Raw genomic sequence first — 20,165 nt, forward strand, 5'->3', positions numbered from 1 at the left:
GCACATGAATATTTTGAGGTCTTCCTGGTTGCAGGTAAAGCCAAGTTCTTTTACTTATGAAAACACATGTATCATCTTTCTTTCTTACAGTCAAAATCAATACAAGCAGTAAAACTAAGGGGCAAATACAAGGATGACTCAAGTCTGCTAGCTGCCTATCCATGAATTTTTCAATGACTATCACAAAATTGTTTGTGAAATAATTCCATTCACTTCTATAAGTGTGGGTAGTCACATATAGGACATTCTTCTACTATAGATATTTTTTTCATACTTTAAAACAATTAAAGACATCATCATATTGCTAGGCAGGAATACCTCAGTGTAGAAAGAGCATTCTCTCAAATAAGGAAGAATATTAATAGCAATGAAAGCTTTTGTAAACCTGAGTAGTTACAGTTGTTAGATGGATCAGCTGGGATAATAGTTAACCAGGGGACAGAACAAAGTGAAAAGATCAACATTTTAATACTGTGTGGACCATAATCAGACTCACAGAATTGACCTAGCCTTAACTAGCATTGACTGCAGATTTTAAATAAAATGATTGTGTGGTCATACAGAAATTATAAAGTAGTATGGTGTGCTGCTGATTCAAGGCATCTTGAAGCTCCACCTACTTCTAAATAGACATTGAATGTCAGAAGCTGGTGGGTAGAAATAAAACTCAGGCACTAGATTCCTTTTTGTCTGTTTCTTTGTATGTTTTTCAAGAAAGGGTTTCTCTGTGTAGCCCTGACTGTCCTGGAACTCACTCTGTAGACCAGGCTGGCCTCGAACTCAGAAATCCGCCTGCCTCTGCCTCCCAAGTGCTGGGATTAAAGGCATGCCAGGCTTAGATTCCTTTTATAAATCAGATCACCCCCAAAATTTAAACTTCTATTATCACCTTAAAAGTGTGAGTGTTAGTAGTTTATGTCACATGGTTATTCAAACTTGTAGAACAGAGTTTATTTGAATCATTGAGTTAACCAACACTCAAAAGATATGTGAATGTGGAAATTTTAATTATAATTGTTGTTCATTTTGCAGTAATTCATCCATCAAATATCTCTATTAGAATAGAAAATTATGATATATGTAAACAACCTATCTAAGAAGAATTTCACTCATATCTTGATCTGTCAGTGAAAATAATCATGCATTATGTTATAAATATATCTTAATTACATCATTGCACTGTATTCATTTAGTAAATTCTTGCATTTCTTTGTAAGTTTGCAATGCATTCCCTATACTTCTTGATTATTGTCCAGGAAGTCATAACATATTTTTTAAAAGTTATACATATATTAAGTTACATTTTGGAGAAAATAAAAGAACATGAAGAATCATTGGATGTTACAAATCCTTGGGACTTCCTAATTGATTACCTATTCCTAATTGATTACTTCCTAATTCAAAGACATCAGGTAAAGGGTTAATGTAGAGTTATATAATTAGTGAACTGGTCTAGTATTGTATAGTTCATTGAATACTTACTAATTTACAAGTGATGTTTAAAATCAGGCAAATATAATTTTAAAAACTATTTATTTTTTACTACATGTGTGGATATGGCTTGGAGAAATCTAGTGAGTTTGTTAATTTGAACATATTGTCCTGTTCTTTGAATTAAAAACAAAAAAAAATCCTTAAAATAACAAAGTAGAGTAGAATGATAAGATGAATGGCAGATAAGATGAATCAAATTCCAATCCAGTTATAAATCATAAGTAGTTCTGTATTAACATGAACATTTTCATCATCATTAGCCAGTGTGTGGATCACTTGTATCATGTGTATTAGAAAAGATATGAACGTATTTGCAACAATAGACCCTACAGAGATTTTTTTTTAATGGATGGTTGTGTTGTATCATTGGAAAGAGTAGGTAGATGAAAGTTCTGAGGATAGTTTTTGATGAATTTTCCTGATGGGGGGTTAAAGTTAGGTGTCTATTGATGTGCTGTTAGGATTAACTATTGGCATTGGGTAATTTAGAAAAAAGACAGTTTTCCCACAATTTCTTTGACACTGAAATTTACAAAATAATGACATTCAGGTTTGTTGTTAGGAGTCAGTTCTGTCCTTTTTGCCTTTATGTCCTTCACTAGTGGCGCAGTGTCACAGTTCCCCATTAATGAACCTTTTAAACACTATTTAAAACTTCAGCACTATGTGTTCCTGGTTTGTGCTACTTGAATTTCAAGACTGCTTGATCAATCTGCATCCTTTAAACTTTCATATGAATTTTAAGATATGTTATTAATTTCTATAAGGAGGCCAGTGAAGATTCATAAAGAGATTGCCCTTAATCTGTCACTCATTTAAGGGGACTGGGCCATTTATAAACAGATAAAATTAACGTATAATGCCAGTCACCATATTTGGAGCACATTGTGGTAGGATCTTGGTCACTCACAAATACTTTACTGTAACTGCCAGCTCTCTAATTTAAAAATGCTACATCACTCTATTAAACACAGCCATTAATAAGCCATAAACTCCATGTTATTAGTAACTTTAACTGTGATTTTACTCTTTATCTACTTTCCTGTGTCTCTCTGACAGAGCATATTCACATCTAATCAGCTTACAGCATATGTGGCTTTACTTTCTGTGTTCTTGCATTTACATAAAACCTTGTGTATTCCTTAAGGTTGAGCTTCATTTGTGAACTGTCTTTTTCTGATAAAACAAACTTCATTTTACAAGCATGTGAACTTCAATGCATTTATTCATTATTCATATATCTCTCCATTATTTCTACCTTAGACTTTTCTGAGCTATTTGTCTATAAATATCTGGGCACAGGTTTCTTGGTGTTATGGTTTCTTTTCTGTGTGTGCATCCCAAATAATGAGGTTTTTCATTCAAACTGTAATTTCATATTTGCATTATCTGAAAAACACCTAAAATTTCCAAAAGATAATGTGCATTTTAATATCTATAAGGTTCTTTATTTTTGATTTTTAAGTTGCTATACCATGTATAAGGCACTTTTGCTAACATATGAGTCTGTATAATATTGATATCAAAGCTCTTTAGATCTTGATGGTGATCTGTGTGTCAACATCATGCTCCTATGATTGCTATTTTCCATTGTGAGTTTTCAAGTTTAGGGTTCAGATCTCTCTCTACACCCACATTTGCATTTGAATTTCAGGAGTAGCTTTCCCATTTAAACTCTAGTAGAGATGGAAATGATATGTTACTTGCAGGAGTATTATCTCTTTTTAAAACTATTCCAATTTCCAAATAGTGATCCCCTTGCTCCATGTCTCTGCAAGTATGAATTGCCACTTGTGTTCTTGATCTAAGCCATTCTGACCGATATAAGATAATGCCTGAACCTGACTTATATTAGGATTTCACTAATGGATAAGCATGTTGAACATTTGTGTTTTTCAGCCACCTAATTTCTTATGTAATTCTTTAATTTTGTTTTACACTCCAGTATTCTTCCCTCTCCTAGTCTGTCCCTGACTGTTCCCCATCCCATACTTCCTCCACACCACCATCTTCTAGTCCCCGACCCCTGTCTCCAAGAGGATGTACCCAACCACCACTCCAACCTCACCAAACCTCCCACTTCCTTTCCCGAGGGTCCCCTCTTGTAGAAATTTCTGAAAAGGCACCTTAAACTTTGCCAACTAAAACCATTAAAGCCATCCCTCTTTATCCCTCTTTCATTGGTCTTTAGGATGAAGGCAGAGAGGAACCCCTAGATCTGGGAGACTCAGCCACCCTTGGTGAGGAGGCTGCTCAATATTAAAATCCGGACTGGCCCCCTCTCGAGAAAACTGTGGCTCTTTCAACTTGCAAAAATCATGAGCAACTCTCTAATCAATTTCTCCCCCCTTTCTATTCCCAGCCATCTATCCATCTTCTCCTCTTAATCAAGTTTTTATAACACCCCCCCCCCCCGCCTTTCGGGCATGCTACTGTCTACTTGAGTGTCCTCACAGATTTGGTCCATAATCCCCAAGAACAACTTTTACTTTTAAAAACTCTTCATGACCTGGATAAACAATTAACAGATCTCTGCCTCCCCCCAGGCCTACAACATTCCTTTCATGATGAGCCCCAGTCCCTTAAGAAGAAACCTGGAAAGGCCCCTCACACAGCACTTGCTTTTCCACTTTCACTTCGTGAGACACAGGTGATGAGCCATCTTCTAGTGAGGCTCACCCTCATAATCCTAACCCCGATGGGACTATTAGTGAGGATGAAGATGACGGAGATTCTGTGGCTGCAGCTGCCCCTGAGAGGCCAAACCTAGACCAAGATACCCTTTTGTATACTCCTCTTAATTTGTCAATTCTGGAAAAACTTAAATCAGCTACCTTTAAGTATGGTCCAACTGCCCACCTTTACCTTAGCCTTACTGGAGGCCTCTACTGAGGCTTGGTTAACTCCAAATGAAGTTTTTCAGCTGGCTCATGGTGCACGAGAAAGAGGAGATTATGTATTATGGAAGGCTGAATTTCAAGAAGCGGCTCGTAGCCTTCATAATGCCAAAAACACTGATACCTGTGATTGGTCAGCTGCCAAACTTATGGGCAAACCACCTTAAAATACACCTGATGCCCAAAGACATTATACACCTTGTCTCTTGGCTCAGGTTTACCAAGCCGCAAGGGAAGATTGGAAAAAACTCCTGCCTAAGAATATTGCTTTGGGAGCATTGACTAAGATCAGACAGGGTCCTGAGGAACCTTATAGTAGTTTTGTTAGCCACTTGGAGGAGACAACTCACTGCCTCCTAGGGCCTCACGAAGACAATAGCCCTTTTATTGAACAACTTGCCTTTGAAAATGCTAACCCAGCTTGTCAGGATGCCTTGAGACATCATCAAAAGGGTAGCCTTTCCGATTATGTCAGCCTTTGTTCAGAGATAGGCTCCAGCCATATGATAGGACTGGCCCTTCAGAGGGCTGGCATGCAAGGGCAGGCAGCCTAATAGGACATGCTTCAACTGCAGCCAGCCTGGGCACTTCTCTTCAGAGTGTCCTAACCCCAGACCAGCTGTAATTCCTAGGCCCCTGCCATCTGCCCCTCCATCTGGCACTCCTCTTACTAATAGTCTACAACCCACTACTGTTTGTCCCCAATGTAAGCTCCGGCTCCATTGGGCTAATGAGTGCTGTTCTCACACTGACCTGCAAGGCAATCTACTTCTCTCCTGTGAGTCGGAAAACTGGATCAGGGGGCAGCCTCTGGCTACCAATTCTGAGATAAGCCTTAGGGCAATTGGGTTCATCCCTGCCTCCAACCCCCAGGTACCTTACAGCACACAGCACCCCTTATTCCTCACTGTTTATTACATTAAAGGTTGCTTTTTTTTTTTTTTACCATAGCTTTACACACTGATGACTGTGCTCATTTTGCTTTCAGCCTACCACAGCCTAATTTTCAGGCCCCCACACCCTGCTACCATTGGTGTGTCCTGCCCCAGGGGATGGCCAATAGCCCCACATTGGCCCAAAAGTTTGTGGGACAAATTATACAACCTGTCAGAGATGCTTGGCCAGATGTATATATCCTTCATTTCATAGATGATATCCTCCTGGCAACTGAGTGCCAAACTCATCTTTTAACGTGCTTCCAACAGTTACAGCATGCCCTTTCAACAGCAAATCTTAAGGTGGCTCCAGAAAAAATACAGCTTTCTGAACCCTTTAGTTATCTGGGATCTGAGCTCCACTCCTGCGAGATATTCCTGCCTAGACTGGAGCTCCAAATCTCATCCTTCAAGATCTTACATGACTTCCAAATTCTTTTAGGTAATCTTCAATTTTTACATCCCTATCTTAAGATTTCCCCAGATACAATGCTCCCTCTTTATGATCTGCACAAAGGAGATTCACATCCTTTATCCCCTTGAGAGCTCACCCTCGAGGTTTGCTCCTCAGTTCAAAAAATAGAAAATGCCATAAATTTCCAGACTTCTGCCCAAATTCAAGATAAGTTCCCCCTGTTTTTTGTTGTTTGTGCTACTCCTCACTCTCCTCTTGGAGCATTTTGGCAGAGTCCTGTTATCCCCTGCTCCAAGATAGGGTCTCTCCTTTTTTGAGTCTCTCTCCCCTCTTCCCCTGCCAAGGTTCTTGCTATCTTATTCCTCGCTAATTGCCCGATTGGTCTCCAGGGGACACAAACTCTCCAGCAAATACTTTGCTAAGGACCCAGATTCTATCATTGTTCCTTTCACTGCTGAACAGGTTGACTGGCTTTTCCAGTCCTCAGATGCTTGGGGCATTGCTTTTGCTCAATTTTCAGGCACTATCAATAATCATTACCCCGAAAATTTCTTACTCCAGTTCTCCTGTATCCATCCCTTTGTTTTTCCAAAAAAGACCTTATTAGAGCCACTAAAACAGGCACAACTTGTCTTTACTGATGGTTCTGCCAATGGTATAGCTGCCTATGTTGTAGATAATGACCCTCATACCTTCCAGACCCCTTATTTTTCTGCCCCAACCAGTTGAGTTATATGCCATATTACAAGTTTTTCTTGCTTTTCCCCATAAGGCTCTCAACATTTACACAGATAGTTCTCATGTTGCCCACTCCTTACCTCTCCTTGAGATTGTCCCCTATATTAAAGTTTCCTCAGGGGCTTCTCCTCTATTTCTACAAATACAGACTCTGATTCATTCTCGCATGCTCCCCTTCTTTGTTAGCCACCTTCAAGTTCATTCCGGCCTCCCTGTACCACTTTCTGAGGGAGTGATCCCCTTGCTGATCTGGCTACCAGACACCATATTTACCTCGCCTCTTGCCCTGATCCTTTTGAGCTTGCAAGACAAGCTCACTTCCTCCATCACCTAAATGTACCTTCTCTTCACCTACTCTTTGAGATCACCTTTGAACAGGCTCAAGCTATTGTTAAGATCTGCCAGGCTTGTATTCCTTTTCACCCAGTCCACATTTGGGGGTTAATCCCAGAGGCCTGCTCCCAAATGACCTATGGCAGATGGATGGGATACACGTACCTAGTTTTAGTAAGCTCAAGTATGTTCATGTATCTATTGACACCTACAGTGGCTTCATTTATGCCTCACCCCTCGCTGGAGAGGCTTCCAAATATGCTATTTCTTATGTTATAAATTGTTTTGCAGTCATGGGTTGGCCTAAGATCATAAAAACTGATAATGGCCCTGGCTATACAGGATCTAGCTTTAAAACTTTCTGTGCCACACTTGGCATTAATCACATCACTGGTATCCCCTATAACTCACAAGGTCAAGGTATTTATGGAAAGAGCCAATCAGACTCTAAAAGCCACACTCACTAAGCTTGGCCATTCCTTCCCCCCACCCTACTCTCTGCACCAGGCGCAATCCTTCACATTGAATCACGGGAGATCAAGTGAGCTTTTGCCCTTCTGCTCTACAGGAGGTTTCTGTCCTCCATGAAATGCAGAAGATCATCGAGCATTGTCTTTCTGTCGTCTCCACCAAACACATAGATGGTATCCTTATATGCTACGACTGTATGCTTGCTGCTCTGGGCGCCCATGAATCGTCCCAGAGTGGGAGGCGCCTCCAGTGATGTACTGTTTTGAAGGGTTGAACATTGAGCGTCCGGTACTCAACACTGTCCGAGCAGCTGTGGTCAAAGTCCATGCTTGAAGCCACCTTGTAGAGCACTTCTCCTGTCAAGGCCCTGGGCCCAATGAAGCCTCTGGAGCCTCCATAGCTGGCCATACCGGGTTCAATCCAGATAGGCCACTACGTTGTGGAATTCATGGCCAATGCCTGGACCGAGCCAAAGGACCACACTTCCCAGCCAGGAGCCTCAAGCCCCAGTTGAGGACGCTCTCCCTTGTGCTTCTTTCACAGAAAATGCTTCCCCCAAGAATGATGATCCTGATGCTGATGGTGATCCTGTTTCTGACCTTCTCGCCTATCGAACTGACATGGACATTGACTAACATCCATCATCCCTTCACAGCAAACTCTTCAAAGAAATCCCACATAAAACTTCCTCTGTCGCCATAGGACCTAATCCAGTTTTGGTCCCTTACCAACCTGCTCCACCTTCCAACTCTCAACATCCTCCTTCTCCTCCTCCTCCTCCTCCCCCTCCTCCTCCTCCTCTTCCTCCTCCTCCTCCTCCCCTCCTCCTCCTCCCTCTCCTCCTCCTCCCCCTCCTCCTCTTCCTCCTCCTCCTCCCCCTTCTCCTCCCCCTCCTCCTCCCCCTCTTCTTCCTCCTGCTTCTCCTTCACAGGATCATGTAGCACCAGAGTCGACTTCCTCATAACAACAGTTTCTTGTCATTCTTCTTCCCACCTTGTCTTTTCCTGTTGGGGGCCGACTTTAGTAGAAAGCGGCTAGATCAACTTTGTAGCCATCTGGAACCATATACCCTGATGAAAGACTTGGTTGTCAAAAGCCTACAACAGCTGAAGCACACTCTGATAAATATATTGTTTATCCCACATAGCTTGTTTTGCTGTTTAGTGACCTCAGCTGTATAGTGCACATGGTAAAGTGTTTTCACCTGTGTTCTCCTGCTTGTGTATATAAATACCTCAGAATTCCCTTCAATATGGGGGAGACTTGAGAAAATAGAAGAGAGACTTGATCACACCCTGTCTTGTCTCCATTCTTTGAGTCTCCTGCCCCTGCAGCCCCACTCTCTCTCTTGACCAGAGCACTTAGCTCAACCAAAAGTGTTGAGGCAAAACCGTTGAGGTAGAGTAAAGGCCGCAACATTTTCCCTTGTAGAACAGATGTTTGCTGCCATCAATGATTCTCTCCCAGAGCTCACGCAGGAGTGGTGGCTTTGCTATCATTCTTCCCCTTCTTTCTATGAAGGAATTGCTATCCCCCATAATAATCTTACTCTGTCCACAGAACATAGTTCCTGCCATTGGCAACATTCTTCCTTTAAAAGATTTTCTTTGGAGATGGTCTCAGGACCTAGTACCTGTGTCACCACTCCCAAAACAAGCTGCCTCCTACCTTTGCTTGCTTATGTAATCAGACTCAAACCTCTTTTATCTTTACAGGCTACTTTTACCTTATCCCTCTTGAGGATACATGGTAGCCCTGCTCCTCTGGGGTCTGTTTCTCTCTCTCTCTCTCTCTCTCTCTCTCTCTCTCTCTCTCTCCCTCTCTCTCTCATTTATTGGAACTGTAGCAGAAGGACTACAAGTGTTTCCCAAGTTATAGCTAGAATGATTCAATGTGATTATCTTGTGTTTTTGCTCCAGCCAGCAAAGTATTAAACAGGGGTCCATGAAGGTCACCTGAAAGAGAAGATGGGGGACAGATGAACGAAAAAAAACCAGCTACTTGTTTATAGGCTGATCAAACTGCTGATTTTACTTTTTTCACACAGGGGTTATATGCACATAGAGGCGGGATGTGGGGAAGGGGATGATGCAGGAGCATAGGTGTTCAGGGGGAGTACAGATATCTTCCAGAATAAAATATCAGCTAGGTGAAGGTTCAGAGGACAGGTCACTGTGACTCCACCTATGATTCACTTGTCCTTATCTAAGTTGGTACTATCCACCAAAATTACCCAAGGTCTATGACTATCCACAAGATCCATGACTACTTGTCCTTATCCAGGCTGGTAAATTTCCACTAAAGCTGCCTGTTCACAATATCTTATAGCTATCTATTTCAGTGTTTATCCACAGAGACCAAGTGTTAGCAGGCATGTATGTCAGGCCTATTGCTGATTTTTGCCCTATGGCTGATTTTAGGTCTTCGGTGTATAAGCAAGGCTGCCCCTGACATCTCCTCCCTTCTCCAAGTATAGAAGGACCATGGTGATTCCAATCTTCTAAAGCCTCTTATAGAGGCCTGGCCTCCAGTAATTAAAGTGGAGCTTGTAATGGCTTCAGTCCTCACAATGTTGTTCAGTGAGGCATGAGGGCCACACCCATCCCGATGTCTTTTTCCTGAAGAGGGGATATTTTTGACATCAACCCCTATGCAGTCAGGTTTGTCCTTCAGGGAACCCAGAAACATATTTTTAATTTTTATTTATATTCCCTTGCAGTGCTTAGCCTCACAGCCTAAGCAAGAATTTAGATTGCCAGTCAGAGGGGGATCTGGGTGGCCCCTCTATGCTTGGTCTAGGGGCAGAAGTCCCCTCATTTAGGTTGGGTGGAGATGGGTTTTGGGAACACTCTGGATAGAGTAACAACTTCGTCTTGAGTCTAGTGGTCCTCCATAGCTTACGTATGATAATGTATCTGAATAGGTTTTGCTATCAAATTATCTCTGTTGTTTCACAAAGTGAGTAAGCCTATTTAAGGTCCAGAAACCAAAAGAAATAAGCAAAAATAACCCAATTAATGGTCTCAAAATGGAAAGAAGTAGGGTTGACAGCCATGGAGAGGTTGAAAACCAATTCTTGTACCGTCACTCCTCTCTCTCTCTCTCTCTCTCTCTCTCTCTCTCTCTCTCTCTCCTCAAGGCCTTCTCTGCCTCTTTCCATGTACTCTTTATCCATCCCTTTCTTGTCTGTGTAAGAGGAACATTCTTCTATAAAGGCTGTACACAGTCTAGAGCTGTACACAGTCTTTTCTATTGTAAAAGAGTAAATCAAGTCTAATAAAGTTGTTTGCAATTTTTGGAGATCACTTCAGACAGCAAAATGAGTGATTTCTTCACATTAGAGTTTTTGTAAAACCAGGGCAGAAGCACCAGCAGCCACTTCTTCTACACTCAGAGAGTCATGAAGACACTATTTCAAAGTTTCACAATATCTCTTCTATAATACCTTGTCCTTGAGGATTACAAGGAATTCCAATAGATGGGTAATACCAAATTGTCAACAAAACATCTCAAATATCTGACTGCTACAGTCAATTTTGTTTATCTTAATCTGATATAAAACACCAAGCATAAAAGAATAATATACACAATAACTAACTGTACTTTTTAATTGTTTTTCCTGTTAAAGTAGTTGTAATAAGAAAGCCTGAAAAGGTGTCAAATCACATATACACATTTTAATTTTTTAAAATAAAAAATGAATAACATCTATTTATCATAATTGATTAGATATAAGTCCCCTAGTATTACCACCATTATGAAAAAATTGAGGACACTAAAAACAAATTTTTTGTAATTTGACTTATACATTCCCTAAAAATATCAAATTGTTATCTCAAGCTATTATTATTAAACATAGATCTATAAAGATGTACTATCTTGTGGTGATGTTATATAATAGATGACTTTTCAAATCCCGATAATGATCTTATAAAAAAATTTTTAAATTATATCTATGATTATTAAGCTCTTTTATAATGAGACTGTTACTAGGTCTTTTTTAATATTCCAAATTGTAATGAGAACTCTGTCAGTCTCTCACATAACATTATTTAATTGTTTTTAGATAGTAACCAGACTTTTTTTCTACTCAGAGCATATTCTAAGAGGTTATGAAACAATTTGTCAAAGATTATTAAAAGGGAATCAACAATTTACCATAGGGGTTAGGACAGAAAATAAAATATCCTCTGGGATCATCAACACAAATCTTCATTGATAACTCAGTTATAGTTTTAAACTTTCTGTGCAGCTGTGGAGCCAGACAGGCAATGGATGTTCAGCCAGATAATAACTTTTAATAAGTATGTATATAAACATTCTCTATTATAAACTTTTATTTCAATTTATGATTTAGTTTTAGTGTAAATTTGTAATAAACTTTTATAATATGTGATCATATATTTAAAAAATATATGAACACTGAGGACAAAAAGATAAGAGGGTAAATATAGTGGAGAGATAAAACAGAACTTTTTGTCTTTTCCCACTCAGGATATCATATAAAATCTAACCCTTTTTTTTCTTTCTTAAATAACATAGAAGTTTTCGTTGTATTTTTTCTTTAGATAGCTTTCATAGAAAATCTTATTTATACTTAATAATAAACTCTTTAATAACTTTTTTTAAAAAGTGGCCTCAGACTAGCAAGCATAAGTCAGAGCCCAGCAATTCTTACTGAGACCAAACAAAAACTGTTTACTTAAACTTTGGTTGTTTTTAAAATGAGGTGCTAAGTGCCAAGAAACTGCAGTTTTTAGCCTCAAGGATCACAAAAGGCAGATCAGCTACAGTGGCATAGCAATCTAGATAAACAAACTTTTATTATATAGCAACCCCAATGTAAAGAATAATATTGTATGGCCAATTGTTTTTGTAAGGTCTGTAATTTATCTGATATACAAATTTGCTATGGCATTTTTCTGGGGTTCAAGCAATCTAGTATGAGCTCTTAAATGTCTTAAAAAATTAAAGAAAAATACATTTTTTTTAAAAAATTGAGATGTACTTGTAAAATTTGAAAATTAGTAAAATTAGAAATTAGAAAATTAGTAATATTTAGTAATTTTCTTTGGCAATTAATTGTTTAGGGAAATTAGGATTTGTATTCCTCTTGAGAACATTAAACAGAGGCTTAATTTTTTGTGGAGAGATTAAAATAAGATCTTAGCCAATTAGCATCTCTTAGAAATGTTTGAAAATAATTTAAAATAAGTAAACTGTCTTTTTTATTTGAATTTTGCATTACAATTTACTTAGAAATATAACTCGTGTCTCAAATATTGAAAAGATATTGTTTTTGGATGTTTTCTGGAGCAACAAGCACTCTCTAAAATTTTAAAGCTTGTTGTATGAGAGCAAGGGCATCTATTAAAACTCCTTTAGAGGGATCAACTAATAAGCCAATTGTGTAACAAAAGGAAGATGTTCATCAGGGTCTTGTTTGATCCCAGAAAAAAATGCTTCTTGAGATCTTTTTTATACATTTGATTTTAGAATGATTCTAACTCCCAATTACCAGTTTTAATCCAGGTTTTTGTTACCAAAATTATAAATTTGTAATCATGCCCAATAATATATAACCAGGACATATAGAGCATATTGATATCTTTAAAACCGGTCAAAACCAAAAATTAAATAAGTGTATTTATTATAGATTTTGTCTAAACAAATATTTCTTACCTTTTTTAGCTGTAATTTTAAGAGAGAAGCACCCTTTCACTTATCAAACCAGGAATAACCACTATCAACTCCCTTGCTACAGAAGCCAAAAAACTGTTGGCCTCCCTCCAAGAACAGTTTGTACCCTACTCCCAGCCACAGAGGAGGGTAGTTTATCAGTCTTTGCTGTGTAAATTGAAACTGTCATTCCTAAGCAAGTCTCAAACTAAATTGAGCAAGCAGTTTTAACCAATTTTTCTTTTGAATATGAAACATAGAACAACAATCATTCAAACAAGTAGACAAAGACAGAGAAGTGACACACAAATAGACAGGTTGGTGCGCCAAGAACAGACAATAAACAGAGAAAGAACTGAGAATCTCCCCCAATGAGAGCCAGAGAGACCAGGGCATCCTCTGATCATCTCCTGAAGGGATGTTGAATTTTGTCAAATGCTTTCTCAGCTTCTACTGAGATGACCATGTGGTTTTTTTCTTTGAGTTTATTTATGTAGTGGATTACATTGATGGATTTTCGAATATTGAACCATCCCTGCATTCCTGGGATAAAGCCTACTTGATCTTGATAGATAATTGTTTTGATGTGTGGTTGGATTTGGTTTGGGAGAATTTTATTGAGTATTTTTGCATCAATATTCGCAAGAGAGATTGATCTGTAGTTCTCTTTCTTTGTTGGGTCTTTCTGTGGTTTAGGTATGAGTGTAATGGTAGCTTCATAGAACGAATTGGGTAGTGTTCCTTCTGTTTCTATTCGATGGAATAGCTTGAAGAGGATTGGTATTATGTCTTCCTTAAAGGTCTGAAAGAATTCTGCACTGAAACCATTCTGCACTGGACATTTTTTGGTGGGAAGATTTTTGATGACTGTGTCTATTTCTTTAGGCATTATGGGACTGTTCAGATGGTTTATCTGCTCCTCGTTTAACTTTGGTACCTGGTATCTGTCTAGAAAACTGTCCATTTCCTCCAAATTTTCCAATTTTGTTGAGTATAGGCCTTTGTAGTAGGATCTGATGATTTTTTAAATTTCCTCTGTTTCTATTGTTATGTCTCCCTTTTCAGTTCTGATTTTATTAATTTGAGTGTTGTCTCTGCACCCTTTGGTTAGTCTGGCTAAGGGTTTGTCTATCTTGTTGATTTTCTCAAAGAACCAGCTCCTGGTTTTGTTGATATTTTGTATAGTTCTTTTTGTTTCAACTTGGTTGATTTCAGCCCTGAGTTTGTTTATTTCCTGCCATCTACTCCTCTTGGGTATACTAGCTTCTTTTTGTTCTAATGCTTTCAAGTTTGCTGTCAAGTTGTTAATGTATGCTCTTTCCACTTTCTTTTTGTGAGCACTTAGAGCTATGATTTTTCCTCTTAGTACTGCTTTCAATGAGTCCCACAGGTTTTGATATGATGTGTCCTCATTTTCATTTAAATCTAAAAAGTCTTTGATTTCTTTCTTTATTTCTTCCTTGACCTAGTTATCATTGAGTAGAGCATTGTTCAGTTGCCAAGTGTATGTGGGCTTTCTGTTGTTTTTGTCCATGTCAAAGACAAGTCTTAGTCCATGGTGGTCTGATAAGGTACTAGGGATTATTTCAATCTTTTTGTATCTGTTGAGGCCTGTTTTGTGATCAATTATATGATCTATTTTGGAGAAGGTACCATGAGGTGCTGAGAAGAAGGTATATTCTTTTGTTTTAGAATGAAATGTTCTATAGATGTCAGTTAAGTCCAATTGGTTCATAACTTCTGTTAGTTTCATTGTATCTCGGTTTAGTTTCTGTTTCCATGATCTGTCCATAGCTGGGAGTAGGGTGTTGAAATCTCCCACTATTATTGCGTAGGGTGCAATTTATGCTTTAAGCTTTAGTAAAGTTTCTTTTATGTATGTTTGTGCCCTTGCATTTGGGGCATAGATGTTGAGAATTGCGAGTTCCTCTTGGTACATTTTTCCTTTGATGAATATGAAGTGTCCTTCTTTATCTTTTTTGATTACTTCTGGTTGAAAACTGATTTTATTTGATATTAGAATTGCTACCCCAGCTTGTTTCTTGGGACCATTTGCATGGAAGATTGTTTTCCAACCTTTTACTCTGAGATAGTGTCTGTCTTTTCCGCAGAGGTGCGTTTCCTGAATGCAGCAAAATGTTGGGTCCTGTTTACGTATCCAGTCTGATAGTCTATGTCTTTTTACTGGAGAATTGAGTCCATTGATATTAAGAGATATTAAGGAAAAATGAATGTTGTTTCCTGTTATTTTTGTTATTGGCAGTGGAGATATGTTTGTGTAGCTACCTTCTTTTACGGTTTTTGGAAGAGTGCTTTCCTGCTTTTTCTAGGTTGTAGTTTCCCTCCTTGTGATGGAGTTTTCCACCAATTATCCTTTGAAGTGCTGTGTTTGTATTGAGATACTGTTTAAATTTGGATTTGTCATGGAATATCTTGGTTTCTCCATCAATAATGATTGACAGTTTTGCTGGGTATAGTAGTCTGGGCTGGCATTTATGTTCTTTTAGGGTCTGTATGATATCAGTCCACTATCTTCTGGCTTTTATGGTCTCTGGTGAGAAGTCTGGTGTAATTCTTATAGGTCTGCCTTTATATGTTACTTTGCCTTTTTCCCTTACTGCTTTTAGTATTTTTTCTTTGCTTTGTACATTTGATGTTTTGACTATTATGTGGCGGGAAGTATTTCTTTTCTGGTCTAAACTATTTGGAGTTCTGTAGGCTTCTTGTATATTTATGGACATCTCTTTCTTTAGGTTAGGGAAGTTTTCCTCTATAATTTTGTTGAGGATATTTACTGGCCCTTTAAGTTGGGAATCTTCCCCCTCATCTATTCCTATTATCCTTAGGTTTGGCCTTCTCATTGTGTCTTGGATTTCTTGTATATTTTGGGTTAGTAGCTTTTTGTATTTTGCATTTTCTTTGACAGTTGTGTCAATGTTTTCCATGGTATCTTCTACACATGAGATTCTCTCTTCCATCTCTTGTATTCTGTTGGTAATACTTGTGTCTATGACTCCTGATTGTTTTTTTTTTAAGTTTTCTATCTCCAGGGTATTCTCCCTTTGTGATTTCTTTATTGTTTCTACTTCCATTTTTAGACCCTGCATGGTTTTGTTTAATTCCTTCTCCCGTTTGGTTGCATTTTCTTGCAGTTCCTTAAGGGATTTTTGTGTTTCCTCTTTAAGGGTTTTTATCTGTTCTTTGAGAGTGTTATTTACGTCTTTCTTAAAGTCCTCTATCATCATCATGAGAAGTGATTTTATTTCTGAATCCTGCTTTTCTGGTGTGATGTGGTGTTCAGGGCTTGCTATGATGGGGGAACTGGGTTCTGGTGATGTCATGTAACTTTGGTTTCTGTTGCTTACGTTCTTGTGCCTGCCTTTTGCCATCTGGTTAAATCTAGTGCTACCTGTACTTCTGTCTCTGATTGAAGCCTGCCTTTCCAGTTGTCTCGATTGTGTTTGGTCTTCTAGGGGTCCAGATGTCTCTGTGATTTTTTTCCAGCTGCACTGATTATCGTGGTATCTCTAGGATGCCTCAGGATATGGTGCCTCCAAGGTGGCAGTCCAGCTAGGTGTCTGCTGTTCTGGGTGCAGTGTCTCCTCTTGGATATCTCAGGATATGTTGTCTGACGCTCTGAGTTCAGTTGTTCCTCTGTGGCTCTGGGTTGAGTGGACCAGTATGTCTCAGGTGGAATCCAGGGTCCACACAACAGCAGACCTGGCAGAGGTCTGGTCCAGGCCTCAGACCTGGGAGGTGGGCAGATGGGGGGGGGGTGCTAGCCGGCAGAATCAGGAGCTGGAATCTGAGCACTCAGGGCACCCAGGTATGGGCTCAGGGCGGTATGTGGGTTTTCCTACCTAAAGCTGGCTGTGGGATCCTTGGAGCCCCCAGAATGTCTCTGGCGGATTCCGGGGTGCACTCACCAGCAGGCCGGGCAGAGGTCTGGTCCAGGCCTCAGACCGGAAGAGGGGTGAAGGGTGGAGGGGGAGTGCTAGTGCTGGCTGTGGGATCTGTGGAGCCCCCAGAATGTCTCTGGCAGGATCCGGGGTGCACTCATCAGCAGGCTGGGCAGAGGAGCTCTAGCTTCTTTATTGAGTTCATTCATAGTGTTTTATGTTGTAGGTCCCATGAAGGTGCTCATACAGACCTCATTTTTGTTTTCTTTGTCTTTTTTCATCTGTTAATCCCAGTGTTGAGTGTGTGACAGCCTCCCTTTCTTTCTTTGTCTTTGTCTGGGTGAGCATGCTACAGTTGAGAGTGCTGCAGCCATCTTTTTTGTCTTCTTTGTCTTTGTTTGTTCCCTCACCCTGGCAACCAAAATATTTTATTTTTTATCTCAATTTGAGGGTTAGAATACAGGCATCTTTTCTGTCTTAGTTGTCTTTGTCTGCTCATTTTCACTTTTGGTTTGGATTCATCTCAGTACCTGACATAGGGGTTGATCTCCCAGGTAGAGGTACCAGGAAAAGGCTCCCGAATGCCTTTTCAATCCCAGGGACATGGTTCAGGCATAGGGACTTTAAGCTACACCTGAGGGAGTCCTCTCCTAAGTATGTGATTTTCATTGCCTTTGCTGTCATATTTGTCATATATATTTTTTCATTTCTTGTTTCCTCTGTTCCTTTTGGTCTGTGTATCCTCCCCTTCATCATCAATAAACCCCAGATTAGGTCACTCAAAAACCTTTCTGGTTACTTGTGGTCTTAAGGTTAACACTCATGACCTAGATTAATTTTTGGAAATGTTGTTATTTAGGCCCCTGGTTATTTCTGGAGAACATCTGACTCTGGATGTGTGTCCCCTTCCTTGCCCATAAGCTGGAAGTACAGTCTTGGATTACCCTCCTTTGGTCTTGGTCCCCATCCTCCTTGTAGTCATTGCCAGTCTTCAGAATTCTTCCCCAGATGAACTGGTGGTTACCCATAACAGACACTGCCAGGATCAGGCTAATATTTACCTTTCCATTATTGACACTGCCCCACTTTCACAGGGTAGACAAACAGGTCAATTTCATCGATGGGGATGAGGATGAGGGTACTTCTACTGGAGCACTCCTGATTTCTGGCTCCAAACTGTCCTCTAGCCTTGCTGTCCCAGCTCCCTCTCAATAGCTCTCTCCCTCCTGCCCAATCTGAGGTACCTCTAGCTTACACCTGGTGTGGTTTAGAGGGATTTTGCCTTCCAATGATCACTTCTGTAGTGGTTGCTCCTGAGGTGCCTATCCCTCCTGCAGGATTGCCTTTCCCCCAGGAGCCTTTTTATTCTCATGTATATCATGAGGCTTTCCCTGTCAATCTTAGCCCTGATGCAGCAACTGGTGCCTAGATTCCCACTCCTCTGGCAAACTTGATACTAATCAGAAAGCTGCCAACAAATCTGGTCCAGCTTTCCCTTAATTAGAACAAGTACTGTAGCAATGAGGACATGAACATCCATATCTAGTATGATTGGTAAATCTACTTAAGGCAGTGCTTGAGCCTGCTGTGTTTCTTAATTGGAGGTCTGAATATCATCACCTGCATGAGAACCAGGCTAGGATTTATTTGAAACATATTCTTAATGTTACTTTCAATATGCTTCATGGCTGGGAGCTGTAGATTAACTCAGTCACTCAGGTCACTATTGAACTCCATGCTTGCTTAACTAGATTGCTAATCTTGCCTTTGAGGCCCTTAAGGCCTGTACTACTTGCCAAGCTTCTGTTTATTTTTACAGTCTTGTTCAGCAGTCTGGAGAGTGCTCCACGAAATTCCTGTCCCATGTGACTGAGGCAGTGGAATGGAAGGTTGATTCTGTTTCAGCCAGAGTCAGGCTCATCAAGCAGCTTGCATGGGAGGGCACTAATGCCCACACTCCCAGTGCTTTGACAGCTGTAAGCAAAGATGATATTCATAAATATGTTGTTGCCACTTGTGACTCACACCCTGGTATAGGTCTCACTGTAGCCATGATGGACTCCATTAACACCTTGGTCATGGATCAGGTACAGGTACAGATTACACACACTCCCCCTGAAAGGCTCCTGATCAAGCTTGTTGGGGCTGTGACAAGTCTGTTCACCCCAGACAGGATTGCCCCTCAGCTAGGCCTAAGACAAGATGTCTGTGTTGTGACAAAGATTTCCATTGGGTCAAGGATTGTCATTCTCAAAATCAGGAAGAAAGTTTAAACTCCAAAGGGGGCATACCTCAACTCTGCCAGTAAAAGGTAACCTCGCTTGGCCAGGAGTCGTTTGAACCTTGTCTGTATTTCCTTACTCTCCCTTCCTTTTTGTATCAACTCTGGAAAGGCATGATCCACGGAAACCCTTCCTGATCATAATTCTATGCTCCCTTGAGGGGTTCCTAGTAGCTTTATGTCAGAATGGGCTCCTCATGTGGTTGTGCCAGGCCCACTCTGATGTACTTATGGTTACCTCAAAGTTTGAAATTGCCTCCTCCCTTGCCTTTTAGACAAGAGGCTTAGCAAAGAGAACTTATAACAGGGAACAAGAAAAAATATTTCTAACATTCTCCATATGATGCTCTCAATCATTATGGGTAGATTCTTTCAGCATTCAAGAAATAGTGGCAGGGTTCACAAGCTCATTGGATAACAACATGCCACCAGAAAACCATGTTACTTCTTTGTCCCAGCTGCTGATTACAGTTAAACTCCGTGGTATACCTACCTCCATTCCTAAGGCAACTATGGCCTATTCTGAGGCTAATAAATCCAGACATGGAGGTTTTTATCCAAGGAACATGTGTTTGGGGGGAATGACACAACTTATATTCTCCTTAATCCTGGCTCAGTGCAACTAGGTTAATTACTTGGATTCCTGAAATTTTTTGAGTGTTGCCAACAGAAGCCAGTTAATATGTTCTCAGGTAGCCAATATGCAGTACAAGCTTTCTGTACCCTGCTCTTCTCCTATATTAAAGAGCAAAACAGCCCCATACATGTCTGCATGTGATCTATTCCGAAGGCTCTCAAGAATAGGGCACATCCATCACTCATCTCACAAATAAGACCATTCTAAATTGCCTGGCACATTACCAGAACGAAGTGAGAGAACTGATGCCCTGATTATGGCTGTAGACATGGTATTGCTAGAACAAGCCAGAATGTTACACAAGAAATTTCATCTTTCTCTACAGAATTTACATAACTTCATGCTTGAATTGTCTATGTTGTAATATAAACATTTTGCAAGGTCTT

This window comes from Arvicanthis niloticus, chromosome 1 (genome assembly GCF_011762505.2).
Source record: "Arvicanthis niloticus isolate mArvNil1 chromosome 1, mArvNil1.pat.X, whole genome shotgun sequence".
Classification (NCBI taxonomy): Eukaryota; Metazoa; Chordata; class Mammalia; order Rodentia; family Muridae; genus Arvicanthis; species Arvicanthis niloticus.